This window comes from Callithrix jacchus, chromosome 10 (genome assembly GCF_049354715.1).
Source record: "Callithrix jacchus isolate 240 chromosome 10, calJac240_pri, whole genome shotgun sequence".
Classification (NCBI taxonomy): domain Eukaryota; kingdom Metazoa; phylum Chordata; class Mammalia; order Primates; family Cebidae; genus Callithrix; species Callithrix jacchus.
In genome coordinates, this window is record NC_133511.1 from 4,818,799 (window position 1) to 4,838,074 (window position 19,276).

Sequence of the window (19,276 nt, forward strand, 5' to 3'; positions counted from 1 at the left end):
TTCCACAAACCTGACAAAAACCAACAATGGAAAAATGATTCCCTATTTAATAAATGGTGCTGGGAAAACTAGTTAGCTATATGCAGATTTTTTTTTTTTTTTGAGACAGAGTCTTGCCTGTCACACAGACTTGAGTGCAGTGGCATGATTTCAGCTTACTGCAACCTCTGCTTCCTGGGTTCAAGTGATTGTTGTGCCTTAGCGTCCTGAGTAGCTGGGATTACAGGCTTCCACCACCACACTGGCTAATTTTTTTTTTTTTTGTATTTTTAGTAGAGATGAAATTTTGCCTTGTTGGCCAGGCTGGTCTCTAACTCCTAACATCAAGTAATCCACCTGCCTTAGCCTCCCAAACTTCTGGGATTACAGGCATAAGCCACGGCACCCAGCCTAGGGTAATCTCTTACTATGTGTAAAGAGGAAAGGTTCTAAAATAATCTGCTATTTTGTGACACTTCCTTAATCCAGCTATGTTTGGAGCAAACATCCTAACTGTAGAACTTGGCTCTGCTGTGAAACAGAGGCTGGTGTCTGGTTGGAGACTTGGGTAGTCCGAGATGACAGATGGAAAATATAGCAGGGTTCTGAGGATGATTTCATTGAGATTTTGTGGATCTGAGCCTGTTTTTTTAAGTTTGCTTAGCTTACCTTTGTTTTGTTCTTAGAGAAATAGTCTCATCACATTTCCTACATGTCCCTGGAGTTTTTATATGAGATGCTGTATTTCCTGTGTTTTAAAAGGTTTTTAATTTTTCTGTTCTTTTGGAAAATGTGGCATTTAAGAGCCCCTTTGTTATAATACATTTGGATAACATTATTCGTGAAGCACTTCCCCGCTTATTGGATGATTTGATTCTAACAACAATGTGAGATAAACAGTGTAAATATAATTGTAGCTAATCAATTTCAGGAAAGTTTTAAAAACCCAGGTGAGAGTATACAGCTGGGTAAAGGATGCGGTGAAGGACCTCTGCTGTGAGTAGGTCAGGTATATAGCTGTTTTATAGTGCTGCTGAAGAAACATTATCTTGACGTTTTGCTCCAAGGTCTCTCTCTCTCTTTCTCACAAAGGTGATCTTCCAGTTCTCCCTATAAAAATTATGTGTACATTTACATAATGGGTGGAAAAAACCCTGGTCATTATGTCCTTGGGTATTTTTTAAATGAGTACGTGTTTGAGAGAGAATGATACATTAGTTTAGACAACATAAATTGACAACTTACTTACATCCTGATTCCAAAAAAAGGAGAGAATTGCTATGGCTAGAAATGTGCTATAGATCCATTGGTGCTGCTTCCCACTTTTTACCCAGGGTTAAGATTTCTCTTCGAGGACATACTACCTTCCAGTGAAAATTCAGGTCTAACACGTAACATGCCACAGAGAGTAAAAACCTTTGATTTTAACTATTTTAAACAGCTGTAGTGGCTGTTTTATTCACTATTCAGCCCCAGAGTCAATCATATATAAAAAGGGAAGCCTATGTAACTCTTGAGATACAGGGAGAATCAATGCCTTGTGAGCTGTCAGAGCTTCAAAACAACTAAATGACTGTCATTTTGTATGGCTCTATAATACAAAATTTATATTCTACTTTAATATAGAGGCAGTCTAGGTACTTTGCAATTCTTAAAAATATAATGAAGAAAGAAAAACGTTTTTTGAGGTCTCCAATTTGAAGGTGGAGGCATACAGATTTTAAGGGAAGAAAATACCATGTTCAAGAAAATATTGGCAGGAATTTCATATTAGAACAGGGAAAAGGATGAGACTAAGAAAGAGGCCATCTGATGGGCAGCCAATTAAATTGAGATGCCATTTAATTCGGTAAGTAGAGCCCTTTGTCAAAATTATATGAAATCACGAAAAGGGCTGAAAATTACAGGGAAAACTACAGTCTATTTTGTTAGACAGTCTGACTCTGTGACTCTTACTGAGTTTTTACTTTACTTCTACATTAGGGGATTGCGGTACGTGCTGCAGAAGTCTCAGGCGGTACATGGCAGGAGTTTCATGTCGGTCCCTGCCATTCTGCAATATCTTGGTGGGTTATTGGTTAGTAAAAGCATCTGAAAAAGTGGACATTCTGAGGTTGTTAAAAAAATTGGCTAAAGATGAGTCCCAAAAGGATATAAGATTTAGGATAGAAATCACCACAGGTTGAAGCAGTAAATACGGGCTTCCTCTCATCCTTTAAGGCAATTCTTGAAGGATAAAAGGACACAGCCACAGGACTGATTGGCTGGGAGATCTTTAATGTTAGAAGTGGAGCTATGTTTGAGGTAATGTAATCACTCACTTAAATTTTGCCCGAACCTCATTTCAGACAGCATATATTGATATTTATAGTTTATTATCTCAATAAATAGCCTTATAGTATTTCTTTACAATTTTTAAGAGTATCTCAGTAAGAGCAAGCCTTTACTATTGCAAAGTTGATATATTACCAAATAATATTAAATAAAAGCTAAACCCATAATCCGAACAATCTTAACATCACAGTTAGACCTTTTAAAAATATATATTATCTTTTAATTTCTCCATGTAGATTTTCATGCTATTTTTTCAGAAATTCATATTTTTCTTCTCAATTTTTTATGTCACGAAAAAATTAGTTGAAAAGTCAGGAAAATGATTATTCTGCAAGCATTAAAGATTAAATATTAACATAGAGACTTAACTGCTTTGGAGGAAGCAAAGTTGACATGCAAGGTCCAAGTTTACAGTGAGCATTTTCGTGAGCAGGCAGGAGAGAAATGATCACAACCTTCACAGTCAGTCTCACTTGTAGCTCTTCCCATGTTATAAGCAGATGTTTATGGTCCTATCTTCAGCTAACGAGTAAATCTTGCACATAAGTTGACCAAAAATAGCAAGTTTAGGAAACAAAATAAGACCGTAAAATGGGAGTTTAGACACGTGATATTGTGTACTGCCATTTAACTTGCTTAGGTGACCCTAATGTTACATTATCCAAATACTCCCCAATAAGGATCACTGGTGACTTCCAGTATTTAAGAATTCACTCTGTACTATACGTCGTCGTAAATACCACTCTACTCAAAATCATGTGCTTATTTGACATTTTTAAAAGATACTCATAATAATTTTTAAGAACGTGAGGAATCTTGGATGTATTTTTAGAATAGCATGGTTGCAGAAATTCCCAATTTCTGAGAATTCTCATATCTTCTTCCCAGTCCTGAAGATTAGTTTCTGGAGGGATGGGGAAGATTTAGAAACACGACATCTTTGAGTTTTAGTTCACAGGAAATACTGTAAATAACAAAAATTTAAAGTTTGTTTCTGACAGAGTTTCTATCTCTATTTTCCTGTGTATCATGGTATTATGCTTGGAACATAATATTTGTCTCTGATTCAATCTGAGTTCATTTTTGTGATTTAATGAACTCCAAGTCTGTTTCTACAGACTTGCAAATATAAGGGTGGATTAATTTATAGTTTTGCTGCTTTTTACATATTGTTCCAATGCCCATGTATTTCCACAATCAACTTCTATTGTGTGAGATTAAATTACCAAAGCAATATGAAGATCGAAGGAATAATTTAATTTACTATGAGAGATTTAAGTTTTAATCCAAATATTTTAGGGCTATTTAGTTTCAATTTATGTTTTTTAATGATCTATTTGTAGATTTCAGCATTCTCAATTCATACATTATAAGAAATAGATTTAGGAAATTACCAGAAGAAACGCTTAAGAACCCTAATAAGCAAGATACATTTCGATGAGTACAAAAAGAGATTTATCACTCAAATCAGGCTACATTTAATATCCTTGCTTATCTTGTGGAAATCGACACAATACATTTTTTTCATATTTTATTTTTCAACCCCCCCAAAGCAATCTATTTTCAGATGAAGCTCAAGGAGAAAGAATACTGTCTCAGCACTGCTGTGATTTCAAACCTAGAATTACCTTTGCCTCGAACTCCAGAGCGCTGTCTTAACTAACAGCTTAATTTAATAGTTTGCTATGATTCCGTGATGATATACACAATGAATACTGGGAAATGTAAAAAATTCCAAGTCTCAGGTGACATAAAATGGTAACTAAATGTATATACTTTTTTTTTATGTGTTTCTTAAAAGATATTGGATTTTGACCTGATTAAAAACAGTGTTCAAAACAGTGGAAAATTGAGAACCACTTGTACTAGAATTTAATGAAATATCCTAAAAAAAAAAAAGATTCAGTAAGTGAACCTGACTCATTGAGTTATCAGTAAATCACATGACTATTTCTACATGATCAACATGTTGCTTTTGATCTACTTAAAGCTAATAAGTTGAGTAAAGATTGAACAAAAATCTATTTACCATATGTGTTGTACAAAGCACAGCACATGAACCTCTATCAAATAAGGCTTTCATGATTGTTAGAAATACACAGGGTGAGGAAGTGGGTGCAGACAAGGGTTAGCCAGTTTCTCAGTCTGCCACCGGAAGAGACTGGAGATCAAAGCTATGGTGCTATTTATCTCAAACAGCCACATATAATTCTTGACCTAGTGGTAAATGCAAACTCACCTGTTTCCTGCTGAAGAAGATAAACACGCCAAAAACAACAGCAATGCTCAGCAGAGCTGAACATTTTCTTTGAAGATGTATGCAATGTGCAAGAACTGACCTCCTGGTACATATGTGGACCCAACCATCAAACTCAAACTAGTCTGCTCAGAGTATCCTAAGGTCAGCAAGAATAGTCAGAGGAAAGTGTAAACTCAAAGAGTGGATTTTATAGGGCTGTTCACTGTGAATGGTGATTTATTTTATTTTCTAAACTTGAAAAAGTAATCCTGAGAAGCAGCAGAAGAATCATTAAAAAATGGCCTTACAAATAAGCTAAAATGTTAGGTGTGTATAGAAAAGAAATCTTTGTCAATTGATCCTAAGGGGCCTTGGACTGCCCACAAAACTAGCTGTGTGTGCGTTCCCCTTGCCCGCACAGACAAGTCTTCGGTGCACCCTGCAATTTATTCCTATCATGACACTCAAATCTCAGCTAACTCCTTTACCTAGCTAAGACACAGTTATGCTGTATCTCTGCCCCTGTACACCAGTCTCTTATGATTTCCAAAGTGAGACTTCTCAGATTTAAAAACTGAATCTTGTTGTCTAGGTGATTATAAGATTATGAAAAGATGCTCCTCTCTCCCTGGCCATGCTATTATTTTCCTTAATGTTTAAGAGTTTGGGCTGGTTATCTTGGCCAAATTATCCAATTTTTCTGTTCCCGAGTTTCCCCGTTTATTATTTAAATTTTATTTATTTAAATTTAACTTTTTATAGCCACATCTCTCTGATGCCTTATTTATAAAATCAGGGTAATACAACATATTTATTTGTTTATTGTGAAAATGTATCAAGATAAACTTTGCAAAATATTTATAATAAGATCTAGCTCATAGTAAACAGTCAGTATGTACTTAAGAGTTACTGTTGTGTTGTGGCTGCTGTTGTTATTGTCGCCAGATAATGAATGTGTGTAACAATGGTAGAGTGGAGATGAGACTTGTACTGTAAATTCACTGACAGCCTAAATGTAGTCATTTATCTTTATATACCTATTCATTAAACATTGTTTTACACAAGCCATGGGCTCTCAATAAGTGTTTTTTAGCAGAATAAAACTTTGCCGTTGAACCTAAAAATATAATTCAGGTGACAGGCATTTTAGGCCAGTCCAGAAAAAGAGAAAGTTGATAGATTCAAGATTAGAACAAATAAAGCAGTGCCCAAGATGTGTACCTCAGTGTGAGTCATACACTATTTAGTAGTTCTGGCAAGTTGATGGGCAAATCTGGAATCTACATTTCCACCTGCTATTAAGGTTTGATTTTTACGCTGTGAGTATGGACTGTGCAGTTCCCACTAAGGTGGAGGAACTGGGGTTGGAGGGGTGATGGCAATACACAGGTAGCTTAAAGAGTTTCAAACTAATGGCTGTGAAATGTACATGAGGGAAGATGCTCAAAGTTGTTTTTCTCACGTTTCTGGATATCGCGTTATCTTTTACTGTTAGTAACAGAGGCTATGATGCACATCTTCTCACTTCTATGGTCAGGAATGAATAGTCTCTCTTTTTTTGTGGATGAGAAAATGCTACTGATTCTAGGAGAAAGCCGCCAGGCACGTTTGTCTTCTCTTCTATGCTACAGGCAATATCTAGGCAGAAAACTGCACTTGCTGAATTGATAGGCCTGGTCCACCAGATGCTAGGCCATCCCAGAAGTATCAGATCATCTGTCAGAAGGAGGGAGTTAATATTTAAGCAATGCATCTGCTTGTAATACCTGGCTACTCTCACTTCTAATTGTGCGATCTTAGTAATGTTACCTTTCTGGGCAAAACTTTCCTCATTTATAAAATGGGAATAATAATTATGTCTATTCTATCAGATTGTTATGAAGATTAAGTAATTCTTGTAAAATACTAAAACAGTGATTGGCCTGTATCAGCACTCTTTCAGTAATAGCAAATAGAATTAGATTTTAATCTCCTCCAGAAAAATTACTTCCTGGTAATTTGATTGTTAAATATATAAAGCAAACAATTAGTAGGTCTCTTACTTTATTCAAACTTTAGCAATACTGGTCACTCAATTTTGTACCAAAACCCTAGTTTAGCACTGAATAAAATCAGGTTTTCTATTTTTTATTTGTAGGTAAGTTTGAGAAACTGTGCCTGGAGAGGGGATAGAGCAGTTTTCAGTTTCTTCCACATTTCCCATCTCCCCTAAAATAAATGTCTCGGGTAACTCACCCAGCCCAAATGAAAAGCAGGATTTTGTGTAACAGATGGCTCTTTATTAATTATGATCCACCACAATTTACTTTTAATAACTAAGATAATCATAGAAGCACAGATTGACTAAGCTGAACAGGAGTTTATGTTCAGCTAGTTCAAAATTCACATTTTACACTTAAATAAACGTATCTTCATTAGAACTCCTTACTTAAACCACTTCCTTCCCCTTTACTTTGATGGAGAGAGAACTTGACATGGCCATCCTGGTTTTTAGCCATTGCTTGCCTGCCTTTGCTTCCCTTTGCTTGTCCCAAGAGTGACAGTGTTACAAGCAATTCAGGATGAGGGCACTGATGAGCATACTTTACCAAATGCATGGTGCTTCACCTAACTCAACCTAGCCATTGTGCAATCTTCCAGTCCAAAGGCACATTTCAGCAGTATAAATCAAGGTGAAACATCTTTGTTTCCAAAAACAATACTATTAACATAAATATTTATCTCTTATTGATCTTGAATTACCTGGAATTTATTAACTTGTGAGCTGGCCTGAAAATTCTCTGAACTTTACATTTTCTTATCAATATCTCATCTATATATAATTACTTTTTGATGTCTGAATAATTTGGCCTCACACATTACAATGTGGAGGCTTTTTAGTTCAGATTTGGTATAACGTAATGATGAAGAAAAAAATGACCAGGCATATCATGCATTTAACCCCCAAATAGGTGACAAAAATCCAATTCAGTATAATTGCACACACCGGCATTAACAGAAGTCCCCAGTACACAGAAGACAAGTCTCTTGCCAGAGGATATGTGGTAGCCCAGAAAGTGCAAATGACAACTTTGGCCTGAGGGGAACGGGCAGCTTACTATTACATTTTAGAATACAAGGCAAGCAGCTGTTGAGAACTGCAGCATTTTTCTAAAGCGTTTTCATGAAGTTTTAGGATACCATGACTTTGCAGAAGGAGGGTGCTGCATTCTGATACCATCACCTTAGAAAAGATAGAAGATTACAACTTCACATGCCTAAAAAATGGGAGAGATGTTATTATTGTCTTAAATATTGAATACAGATTATTTTTGAATTGTCAAAAAATAAAACAAATAAGCATATGTGTGCGTACAACACACTTTCTAATAGCAACTAAACAGATCAGGTATTATTTAAAAGCTTCCTCTAATTTACAATGAAAGGCAATAATTGGGTTTTTGAGATTAATATGCTAAACCATTGAAATGGTGAAGCAGAACACACGTATCCCCTTGTAGTGGTTATTTAGAGATAGAAAACAAATGAATATTACTTTTTTAAAAACTGTATATATGAAAGGTTTATTTTCTGGCAATGATTCTTCTTGCTTAAATACTGTTTAAATACATCAATGTGTAGGGCTAATGGCTACCATCCAAAGCCCACTATATTAACAGGTATTAAGAATACAAATGATACAAGATAATTAGGTAGTTTCATTTTGATGTATAAATGGCTTTGCAATGCTTTGTAAAATACAGACAGACATTTCTACTGTGCTTCTATAAATCACAGATGCAGAATAATACTATCTTTTTCTCAACTACAGAGTATATACTCTTTTTATAATATTTAATTATTTTTCATTGAAAAATAAAAATTGCATATATTTACCATGAACAATGTAGGATACAGTAAATTCCTCTTCAAAGGTTTAGCCTGTTAAGTTCCTTTAAAATTCAAGGGGGGGAAATCGTTAAGTACAATGAGTTCTGAGTAACTTTTCAAAGAACCACTATGTCAGTATGTTCAGCTTCCCTGTTCTTTCTTCTCCTACATAAAGTTTGACTTCCTCATTCTTTACATCTTCTTTTCCCTAGTTTCGGTAACAACTCCCTCCTAGCCTCTATCACTTGTTCTGTCCTCAGTCACCTGCTCTGTAACTGTCCTTCCTGTGGAAACTACTCACCTCGCCACTCCAGCTCATACCCCAGCTCTCTTTAAAATAGTCAGTCAGAATTAGCTTAGACTGTGCTATCCAACTCTAGCCAGTAAAGACACAGCAGTAGGGACTGCTGTGGGATAGGACCTCCTTCCCCTCCCTTGTCCAGTGTGCTCTCACCATTTCTCCATCCACAAGACGCACCTTTCTATAGAAATAAACTTGCCTTGCTGAGAAAGCTTTTCACCCGAGGGCTGATTCTTCTTTTGGTCACCAAGCATTTGTTTCTAACATATAACATGTGATTTTGAAATATGCATATATTCTGGAATGCTAAATTAAGCTAATTTACATGTACATTATCTTCTATACTTTGCGTGTATGTGTGTGTGTACGTGTGTGTGTGGTGAGCACATTCAAAACTTACTCTCTTAGCAATTTTCAAGAATACAATACATTGCTACTAACAATCGCCATCATGTTGTATAATGTATCTACCGAACGCAGTCTTCCTAACTGAAGTTCCGCATTCTTTCCCCAGCATCTCTCCAACACCATACTCCCACCCCACCATTATACTCTGTTTCTATGACGTCAACTTTTTAAAATTCCACATATAAGTGAGATTATATGACATTAATCTAACTGTGATTGGCTTCTTTCATTTATTCAAGTTTCCTAATGAAATAGCTGTACTGTTGTTCTTTGAATTATAGTCTCTGTTGGTATCAGTGTTTAATACTACAGAAAACTATTATAAATCAGTGGATTGTTATGAAATAGTTCACTGAAACAAACACTGAACTGGGTTCAGTTCAGTGAAATATGTTGTTATGAATCTTCCACAGACTCCTCAATTCTCAAGACTTTATGAGAAGTAGCTCTCAACTATAGCTGTCAACTATATTAGGTTAATCTATAAAAGATTTCTTTAAATACCTACAGCCCAATCCCACTTAATGTTCATTTCCCGGAATATTAGAAAACAAAAGATACAAAAAGTAAGATAACCTCAATATACTACTAACTAATATCATGGATAAGTCAGTTAATATTTTGAGCAAAACATTAGTCTGTAAAATGGGTTTTCTAACTTGCAGAGTGCTAACTTCTTATAGATTATAGGTTTATGTGAGAACTAAATGAGGTAAGGATGTGACAGAATTTGAAAATGCTCAAATTGCTATGCAACGTAAGGTCTTATTATTGTAATTAGAATTAACATAAGAAATTGAATGATTACCAAACCAGTTCCTATGTGCTTCTAAAAAAATCTGGGCAATTTATCAACATATCTAAATTAAGCATGAATAAGCAGAGGATGTAAGTAGAGTGAAAGAAGAAAAGATCAGAATTTAGGGAAACAATGCTATTTGAATGGAGACTGTGGTGAGCGGGGGTGGGGGCACACTTTTCAACAGAAACCTGTGCATTGCCCCATACAGGAAAATCTTCCAAGCAACTTAATTCTATCTTTTTATTTACTGAGCTAATTTTCAACTCTGTAAGTTGTAGATAACTAACAGACTTGTAAATTCTGTCTTTCATAGTAGAGGTTGAACACACTTACCTTCCATCTTGTATTAAGACCAGTTTTGCCACCTTTTACATATTTCCTTCAATTTTCCTTATCTGTAAATGTGCCTACGTATACAGTCCCCTTTGTACCACACCAGTTATAACATGTGTCTGGTAACCACACTAAATGAGTAGCTCATTAACATGTGTTAATTTAAATCTGTAAAAGAGTTACAGTTTTATCCTTTTATGAAAATTATCTTTTAACAGCACAAGGATGAAATGTCAGCTAAAGAGAAGGCAGTTAATTATCATACGGACTAGCAAAAGAATACAAAGGAAACGACATACTCCAGAGACCAGAGGAGAAAAACGATTTGGAGAAAGAGTAGTCAAATAGCTCAGGGTTGTCTGGTAGACTGAAAGAGGTTAACAATGTATTGCATTTGGCAACTATGTATCCATTGGTATTTTTACAAGAGTATTTTATAACATGTTGGGGTTAAGTACAATGCAGACTTTAGATGAGTAGGTGAAAGTGGCAAAGGAAAGCGTCAAAGCAGGCCTAACTTCTCCCTCACTTTTCTTGTTTTGAAACTTGCTCTTCCGTATCTGTAAAAATTATAAATGCTCACTGTCAAAAAATAAACAATACAAAAATGTAAAAAAATAATGTAAACCTCTTCTGAAGGTATAATGACTTGAGTGTCTTTCTATACTTTCCTCTAAATGCATATAATTTAAAATAATGGAACCATAATATATCTACCTACTATTTGGTCCATAACTTAATTTTGTTTTATCACTTAATCTTCCTAGTTACATTTTTTATATTTATTTCTATTTTGAACAGCTTAGTTGTACGTCTTGCTGGCAAAGAAAGGGGAAATAAGAAGATAGATAATTTGAATATACATACATGCTTCCTTTATTCTTATACCACTGACATCCGTATGATATTTCACAGTTCACAGTATCTTCCCATGATTTGTTTTATTTAATCATTAAACTCCATAAGATAAGCCAGGGAGGCATTTCTGTCCTTAGTTTACAATAAAAAAATTGAGGGTTGATAATGGTAAAATATTCTGCTCAAAGTCACAAAGCTGTTACTCGAGTCCTTCATTGAACAATAGTATGCCAGAGACCATTAAAAGAAAAATGAAAAGAAAGTGGTATTTGCTGTTCTCTCTATAATTCAAAATTTAGTGAGAGAGAAAAGCATATAAATAAACAAGTACAAGCAAATCATTCAGAGGTCCTGTAGGAGACGCCTAAACAAGGTAGGAAAGAGCAGTCACTTCTGTTGTTGTTTGATAATGGGCTATGCCTTGCAAAGCAAAGTAGGATAATGGTATCATTAACGAGAGAGAGAGAGAGGGAGGGAGGGAGGGAGGGAGGGAGGGAGGGAGGGAGGGAGGGAGGGAGAGAGAGAGAGAGGAGAGAGAGAGAGAGAGAGAGGGAGGGAGGGAGGGAGAGAGAGAGAGGAGAGAGAGAGAGAGAGGGAGGGAGGGAGGGAGGGAGAGAGAGAGAGGAGAGAGAGAGAGAGAGAGAGGGAGGGAGGGAGGGAGAGAGAGAGGAGAGAGAGAGAGAGAGAGAGAGAGAGAGAGAGAGAGAGAGAGGGAGGGAGGGAGGGAAGGACGGAGGGAAGGAGGGAGAGAGGAGAGGGGTTCTAGTTTGAAGGAGATCTGGTGAGAAATGAGGTAATGCCCTCCTTAGGGACCTCTTCTTGAGATATGTACTTACATATAAAGAAAGAAACTTGATGCCAAGACTTTGCTTAATTTTTTGTGAACAAGCAGAGTGAAATGAATGTACAAGTTTGTGGACATCTTTTCAAGGTAAAAGCCTGTCAGGTAGACACAATGAAGATGAGTTAGAGAGCTTTACCCAAACACTATAAGGTTTGCATGTCAAGTACTTTAATTTCAAATATATATGCTGTTTGTTCTAACCCAGAAAAACAGGCTATTGCTAAAGAAAAATTATTTTAAGCTGAAATTTTCAGCAAGCTCACAGCAATTTCATATATCTTCATAAAGGTAGAGAGAGCAAGATGCAGCAACATCTAAACTGGCTCAAAGATTGAATCAATTAATATTTAAGCAGGCTACCGGAGTCTACCCTGTTCCCTCAAGAAGTGAAGAGGCAACAACAGGTAACAGAACCCAGCGAAGACAAGGTGCCTTGTGGGAAACATGGAAACAGAAAAGAAAACCAAGCTTTGCGCAGTGGCAGTATCATAGCCAATGAGGTTTATCCGAGGCGCGATTATTGCTAATTGAAAACTTTTCCCAATACCCCATCGTGGCGACTTGCAATAGAGTCGGCACTGGCAATTTTGGACAGTCTCTGCGGAGACTTATTTAAAAAAACAAAAAAGAAAGAAAACCAGTAAAGTAAAAAAATTAATGAAAAAGGTTCTAGTCTGAAATGAGAAAAACCAGTGGTATAATGTAGAATTGAATTCAGGATTGCTTTCAAAGTTTAACTTTCCTACTTGAATATGAATTTTTTTTTAATTTCAAATAACAGTATGGACTTCTAGTTTTCAGTTTAGCATGTAGGAAATTTGAAATTCTTTGTTCTAACAATAAGTAAAACACTGACCAAACTGTAAAAGCAACAACTCTTCCTAGATTCATCACAGAAATTAGGTCCCAGGGCAAACCACTAAACCCCAAACTGGAGAGACAGACAGGTGGATGCCAACAATTACAACTTACCAGAACAGAAACCCATAAGCAACAGCATCCTTGGGAAGCAGTGACATGGTAGGAAACGCTGAGCTGTAATTGATGAATTGCTGTAGCCTTAGATTAGAAAAGTTGGACAGTTAAAAACTCCATGGGAACCCAGGAATAGGAGGGCCCTGACACTTTTGTGAGTGTAACCTCTTAGAGCTCTCTATCAGATTTCACAGTGAAGATGCAAGAAAGTTCCCTGGTGTTTCCAGCATGGTAAAGAGAAAAGTACTCATTTTTAAATACCGAAAGCATTCTCTTCTTCTTAACAAGGCTTTCCCTCAACAGAAAATATTTCTGTTGAGGGAAATCACACGTTGACCAGAGCCTAAACTATTGGGATTTTATCAGATCCCAACTGGCCTGAGGAAGTACAGAAAGCAAATCCAGTCCTCTCTAGCTCTCACATGGGTAAAAGGAAATAGTCAAATTCAGCCTGTTCTAGCCTTTCAAATGAGAGAAGGGAAATACACAACTCTAGCCTTTCCCTTCACCTCAGCCATCTGATCCTAATTTTGAGTGGGAGGAGAACTGAAAAGCACAAGTGAAGTTTACCGTCCAGGAGCATAGGCTCAGTAAAAACCTGAAACTTAGTCATAGTACTACAAACAGCCCCTTCTCCCCACCTCACCACCAACATCCCTAAAGACCTGTTTACTGCAGTTCCCTGTTCCCACTGCTTCATGTCAGGATATCCGAAAAAGAAATTGCCAGGTACACTAAAAAAATTAAAACACAGTTTGAAGAAAGAACAAGATTCAGAACCAATCTCAAATATGGTAGGGATACTGGACTTACCAGACCATTAATTTAAAAATACTGTGATTCATAAGGATTCTAATGAACAAAGTAGACAACATGTGATAACAGATAAATAGTGCAAACAGAGGAATGGAAACTCTATAAGAATTTTTTAAAATGGCTAGAGATTAAAAAAAAAACAACAGAAAACAAAGCTCTTGATGGGCATTAGTACACTGGACATGACTGAGGAAGGAATCTCTGAACTTGAAGATATGTCAGTAGCAACTTCCAAAATTGAAAAGCAAAGAAGAAAAATAGAACAAAATTTCCATAAGACAACTGCAAAAAGTGTAATGTCAAACTTTCAGTAACAACGTAGTTGAATTCAACAGTATAATAAACCAACTCAATATACTTGATATCTATAGACTACTTTAACACAGTAGAATGCATATTATTCTGAAGCTCACATTGAAAAATCGTCAAAATAGACAGATTGTGGGTCATAAGAACACCGTCACCGAATTAAAAGAATATAAATTATTCAGTGCCTACTCTGAAATCACAACGGAATTAAACTAGAAATTAATAACACTGGTAGTTCAAAAATTCCACAATATTTAGAGATCAAGCAACACACCTCTTAATAACACATAAGTCAAAGAAGAAATCTCAGGACAAATTAAAAAACATTTTGAATTAAATCAAAATGAAAACACAACTTATCTAAATTTGTGGAAAACAACAAAAGCATACTTAGAGGGAGTTTGTAGAATTATGTGTATATTTTAGAAAAGAAGAATGATATAAAATTAAGAACCTAACTTACATCTTAGGAAACTAGAAATAAAAAGAGCAAATTATATCTAAAGTAAGCAGAATTAAAGTCATAACAAAATGTAGATCAGAACTCGGTAAAAATGAAAATAAGAAATCAGTAGAGAAAATCAATGACATGAAAGTCTGGTTCATTAATATCAATAAAATAAATAAACCTCTAGCCAGGCTAAGAAAACAAGAGAACACAGCCATTACCAATGTCATAAATGAAAAAGGGGACATTACTGCAGGTCATGGACATTAAAACAATATTAAAGACTATTTGAAATAGCTCTAATGTGTCAACACATTTGATAACTTAGACGACATCTCCCAATTCTGTGAAAGATAAAATCTACCGAAAGTCACACAAGCAGTAGACACTCTGCATTGCCTATTATCTACTAATGAAATAGAATCAATAATTAAGGGCCCTCAAAACAGAAGGATGGATTCACAGACTCAGATGGATGCACAGGTGCATTCCAGGAAACATTTAAGGAAAACTTGTACTAATTCTCTGCAGTCTTGTCCAGAAGACAGAAGCAGAGAGAGTACTTCTTAACCCATTCTGTGAGAACAGGATCACCCTAATACCCAAATCAGATAAAGCATTCTATGAAAAAGAAACTACAGACTACTGTCTCCCCAAAAAGTAGATGCAAAATTGTCAACAATGTTTTTAGTAAATCAAATCTAATAATGTGTAATTAACTGAACACCATAATCAAATGGAATTTTTCTCAGTTATGCAAGGAATGTTCAACATTTGAAAATGAATTCATTTATTTCATCACATTAAAAGGCCAAAGGAAAAAAATCATATGATCATATCAATAGTCACAGAAAGAGAAAGCATTTCAAAAAATCCACACAATTCATTATATAAACATTGCAACTATCAGTCATCTCCCAAGAAGAAGAAGAAGTAAAAAGGAAAATAAAAAGCATCCAAATTGAAAAAGAAAATATAAAATTATATTTATGTACAGATGACATACTTTGGTATGTAGAAAAACCTTAAAAAATCCACAAAAAAACCCTGTTAAAATAAACAAGTTCAGCAATGTTTCAGGATGCAAAATTAACAGACAAAATATAAATAGTGTTTCTGTACACTAACAAAGACCCATCAGCAAAAGAAATTAAGAAAATAACACATTTCAGAAATAGTCACTATAAAAATTATGGAAATTTACAAGTGTTAAAATGTGAAGAAATTGAAACACTTGCACACTGTTGGTGAAAATTTAAATTAATTCATGTACTTTAGAAAACAGTATGAAGTTTCCTCAAAAAATTAGAAAATTAACATGTAATATGGAAATTCCACTTCTAGTCATATTTCCAAGGGTATTTAAAGTAGAATCTCAAAGAAGTATTTGCACACTCATGTTCATCTCAGCATTATTCACAATGGCCAAGAGGTAGAATCAACCCAGATGTTCACTGAAAGATGAATTAATGAAGAAAACATGATGTCTACATACAATGTTATATTATTTAGCCCTAAAAAAGAAAAAATCCTGTCACATCATACAATATGGATGAACCTCCAGAACATTATACTAAGTGAAATAAGCCAGCCACAAAAAGTCAAATACTATATGATTTCATTAATATGAAGTGTTGAAAGCAATGAAGATCGTAGAGGCAGCCAGAGGAAAGGGTGTTGTCAGAAGTGGGAAGGTGGTGATGGAGGGTGTAAGAGGAGTTAGTATTTAGTATTAGGATATATAGGGCCGGGCACGGTGGCTCACGCCTGTAATCCCAGCAGTTTGGGAGGCCAAGGCGGGTGGATCACGAGGTCAAGGGATCGAGACCATCCTGGTCAACATGGTGAAAACCCATCTCTACTAAAAATACAAAAAAATTCGCTGGGCATGGTGGCGCGTGCCTGTAATCCCAGCTACTTGGGAGGCTGAGGCAGGAGAATTACCTGAACCCAGGAGGCGGAGGTTGCGGTGAGCTGAGATCACGCCATTGCACTCCAGCCTGGGTAACAAGAGTGAAACTCCGTCTCAAAAAAAAAAAAAAAAAAGGATGTATAGAGTTTTAGTTATGTAAGATGAAAAAGCTGTAGCGATCTGCTATGCAACAATGTAATGATTAACACTACTGAACTATATACTAAAAATGATTAAGACAATACGTTTAATGATGTAATGTTATGTGTTTTATTACCACAATAAAAATTAGTCAACTGCTTTTCTATATAACAGCAATAAACAAAAGGGATTTGAAATTAAAAACACATTACCATTCAAAATACTGCTCCCTGAAAATGAAGTACCTAAATACACATCTGAAAAATTGTGCAAAGTCTATATGAGAACATTTACAGAACTCTGATTTTAAAAACTAAAGAAAAATTAAATATACAGAGAGGCATTTCATGTTATTGGATAGAAAGACTCAATGATTCCAATATGTCACTTTTTTTTCGAGTTTGAATTTTAGATTCAAAACAATCCAAATAAAAATTCCAGCAAGTTATTTTGTGGATATCAACAAACAGAATCTAAAGTTAATATACAAGCAAAGTACCAGAAATGCAATGCAATATTGAAGCAGGAGATCAAATTGGGAGGACTGACATTATTTTACTTAAGGCTTATTATAAACCTTCAGTAATTAAACAGTGTAACATTGGCAAAAATAAATTGACAGATCAGTGGAAAATATTAGAGATTTTAGGACTACATCTACATAAACATAACTTATTTTTGACAAGGCTCAAAGACAATGTAATGAAGAAAAAATGGGCTTTTCAACAAGTGGGTGCTGGAACAGCTGGATATGCAGAAAAAGAAAGAAATCCAGATACAGACCGTACACACTTCACAAAACAATTAGCTCAAAAGGGATCTTATACCTAAATATAAAATGCAAATATAAAACTTCTAGAAGATGACATGGAGAAATTTAAATGATAAATTTATTGATAACTTTGTAGATACAACACTAAAGGAAAGACATATGAAAGAAATAATTGAAAAAATGAACTTTATTAAATTTAAAACTTCTAGTCTTTGAAACACATTATCAAGAGAATGAGAAGGAAAATAATACACTTAGAGAAAATAATTGCAAGAAATATGACTGGCAAAGGGCTTCTATCCAAAGTATACAAAGAATTCTTAAATCTCATCAATGTAACAACAAACAATCTGATTAAAGAATGGGCTGAAGACATAAACACTTCACCAAAAAGACATACATATGAACAATAAACATATGAAAAGATGCTCCTATCTTTTCAACATCATGTTTCATTAGATTATAAACTAAAACAATGAAATACCACTACATACCTATAATAATTTTCTGAATTCAAAACACAGACAGTGTCAGATACTGGCAAGGATGTGGAGGAATAGCAACATTCATTCATTGTTGGTGAGAATGCAAAATTGTAAGCTACTTTGGAAGACAAAACACTTTCTTAGAAAACTAAATATATCACTACCTTAGAGTACAGCAGTGTGCTTCTTTGCATTAATTTACCCAGAAGAGTAGAAAACTTAGGTTCATGCAAAAACCTGCACACTGATGTGGATAGATGTTTGGCAACATAACTGCCGAAATCTGGAAGCAACCAAAATGTGCTTCATCAAGTGAATGGATCACATACCTTAGTACATTCCAACAATAGAATATTAGTCAGTGCTTTAAGAAGGGAGCTGCCAACCCTGGAAACTCCCGTGAAATAGGTGGACTCATCTCATGGGGATTTGTTGTACAGACTATTTCTTCACCCGGGTATTAAGACCCATTAGTTATCTTTCCTGAGTCTCTCTCTCCTCCCGCCCTGCACACTCCAGTAGACCAAGTATCTGTTCCCCTCCAGTAGACCAAGTATCTGTTCCCCTGTATGTGTTCATATTTTCTCATTATTTAGGTCCTACTTTTAAGTAAGAATGTGTTATATTTGGTTTTCTGTTCTTCTGTTGGTTTGCTAAAGATAATGGCCACCAGCTCCATCCATGTTCCTGCAAAAGATATGATGTCATTTTTTTATGGCTGCATAGTACTTCATGGTGTATATGTACCACATTTTCTTCATCCAGCCTATCACTGATGGACATTTAAGTTGATTCCATGTCTTTGCTATTGTGAATAGTGCTGCAATGAACATTTTCTGCATATGGCTAGCCAGTTATCACAGCATCATTTATTGAATAGGGAGTCTTTTCTCTGTTGCTTGTTTTTGTTACCTTTGTCAAAGATTAGATGGTCATAGTTAGGTGGTCTTATATCTCAGCTCTCTACTCTGCTCCATTTATCCATGTGCCTGTTTTGGTACCACTACCATGCTGCTTTGGTTATTGTAGCCTTATAGTGTAGTTTGAAGTCAGGTGGTGTGATGCCTCCAGCTTTGTTCTTTTTGCTTAGGATAGCCATAACTATTCAGGCTCTTTTTTGGTTCCATATGAATTTTAAAATAGTTTTTCCTAGTTTTGTGAGCAATGTTGTTGGAAGTTTGACAGGAGCGGCACTGTGTCTACAGATTGCTTTGGGTATTATGGCCATTTCCATGATATTAATTCTTCTTATCTGTGTGCATGAAATGTTTATCCACTTGTTTGTGTCTTCTCTGTTCTTTCAGCAGTGTTCTGTAATTATGACCTGCCTTTTTAGCTGTGTTCCTCAGTTTTTTATTCTTTTTGTGGCAATTGTGAATGGGGTGGCAATTGTGAATGAGATTGCCTTTCTGATTTTGTTTTCAGCTTGGCTGTTATTGGTGTATAGGAA

General features: G+C 35.5%; 1 long non-coding RNA gene and 1 other non-coding gene across 2 annotated transcripts in view; both read left to right on the top strand.

The window, feature by feature from the left end:
* The window catches only part of LOC144578026 (uncharacterized), a 145,622-nt gene that overhangs the window by 21,853 nt on the left and 104,493 nt on the right, over positions 1 to 19,276 (top strand). The window lies entirely within an intron of this gene.
* On the top strand, positions 12,435 to 12,575 carry LOC118145856 (U4 spliceosomal RNA). The gene has a single exon (XR_004731351.3). It is a non-coding gene; the product is annotated as a U4 spliceosomal RNA (small nuclear RNA).